The sequence below is a fragment of the Meleagris gallopavo genome, chromosome 29 (genome assembly GCF_000146605.3).
Source record: "Meleagris gallopavo isolate NT-WF06-2002-E0010 breed Aviagen turkey brand Nicholas breeding stock chromosome 29, Turkey_5.1, whole genome shotgun sequence".
Lineage (NCBI taxonomy): Eukaryota > Metazoa > Chordata > Aves > Galliformes > Phasianidae > Meleagris > Meleagris gallopavo.
In genome coordinates, this window is record NC_015039.2 from 4,313,140 (window position 1) to 4,315,074 (window position 1,935).

The following is a 1,935-nucleotide window of genomic DNA, read 5'->3' on the forward strand; positions in this document are numbered from 1 at the left end:
CCCGCAGTGATCACACTGTCAGCCCTCCCGCAGGCCCGCAGTGCCCCTTTGCTGCCCGCGGTGCTGTGAGCTGTGGGGCTGCCCGTGTCCTGGCGCTGTGCCCCACTGCTGTGTCCCCACAGCTCGGCCCTGCCTCGGTTTCCCCCGGGAGCTCCGCTGTGTCACCCCGTGGCTGTGGCTGCTGTCACTGTGCTGCTGTGCCTGCAGGCTGTGCTGCTCCGGGAGCTGCGGGGAAACTGAGGCACAGCCGTGTCCTGGGGGGCTGCGCTGCCCCACGGCCATGTGGGGCGTCCTGTGCGTTACAGTGGGTGCAGCGCTGGAGCACCCCAGGACGCTTCTGCCTTTGCATCCCCACGGTGCCCATCCCGTGTCACCTGGACGGCCCCATCCCCTCCCCCTGCGGTGGCACAGGAGTGCTGTCTGTGTGTCTGTCCGCCTGCAGCACAGCCCAGCACAGCACGCGGCCCCACGGGCGCTTTCCCACACCGGGTGCCAGGGCTGTGGGGCTGTTTGACGGTGGGGTTGTGGGGCTGCAGGGTGATGGGATGGAGGTGATGACTGGGGGCTGCCTGCAGAACATCTGGTGCACAGCTGGGACTGTTGTCTCCACTGTTCAGGCTGGGGGGGCTCCCACTGCTCCACGGGGCTGCGTGCGCCCCTCACGTCCCCACCGTCACCCATCCCTGTGGGGCTGAGGAGGGCTGCCCCCCCATATGCCCGGCACCTCTGGGTGCTGCTGGTAGCCCCCCCCAAGCCCGGATTCTGCTGTGAGGGGCTCCCGGGGCGCGCGGTGCCCTCCTCAGTGCCGAGGATCCCTGCGGTGCCTCCAGCCCGTGGCGGAGGAGGGGGACAGACGGCCGGAGCCCCCCGGCGCCGCGGCGTCAGATGTGTGTTGTGAGCACAGCTCCGTGAGGAGGTCCTTAAATCATCCAACAGAGGCGGTCGGTGATGGAGGACGGCGGCTGCGCCACGGTGATGGCTGCGCCGGGGGGGGCAGTGGATGCGGTGCTGCTCAGCTCCCACCATCGCTGCCCCCCAGCACTGCAGCCTCGTGGCTGCGCCGTGGGACGGCGGCGCTGTGGGTGCCATTGTCCCCTTGTCCCCATCCCGGTGCCGTGTGGCCGGTTAACCCCAATCTGGGGCAGTGCTGGGGGGGCACCTCCCACCCGACCCCACTCGGGTGCTGCCGTGCCCACAGCCCCGCTGCCACCCACTGCCACCCCACGTGGCCGGCACTGCTGGTGGTGCTGCGGGGCCCTGTGTGGGGCATGGGACTCCTCGGGGAGTTGATCCCTTTGTGGGGCACAGGACCCTCTAAGGGGCGTGAGTTGCTTTGTGGGGCACAGGGCTCTGCGGGGCACGGATCCTATTTGGGGCACAGGGCCCTCTGTGGGGCGCGGGTCCCTGTGTGGGGTGCGGTGTGGGCTCCCCGCCGGCCCGGCCTTTCATATCCTGTCTGACTGGTTTACTTGGCTCGGCCCTAAGCAAAACATTCGCAAACATCCTGAGGAGCTGAGAGCTTAACCCGTGCCTGGCTGCCGTGCTGTGGGGCGCAGTGGGGCGCAGTGGCACCGACGTTGCTGTGGGGCTGTGGGGCGGTGGGCGATGTGGCCCTGCACATCTGTGTGCCCGCAGGCACTGCACTGCATCAAAACCATGGAGGGAGGGGGGCTCCTGGGCGCTGCTTTGGGTTTTTCTTTGTTTTTTTTGTTTTTTTTTGCTTTTTCTATTTTTCTTTCCCTTTTTTTTTTCCTCTTTTCCCTTTATATTTCTTTTTGTCATCGTCCCGTGCCCTGGAAACGTCAGCTCACATCTCCCATCCCCGTGCGCAGCCGGGGCAGCCCCCCAACCCAACCCATCCCTACGGCACACAGAGGGGCAGCAGCCCTGGGGGGAGGACGGGGTGTCCCCTCGGGGGGGTGCGCAGCCTCTGAC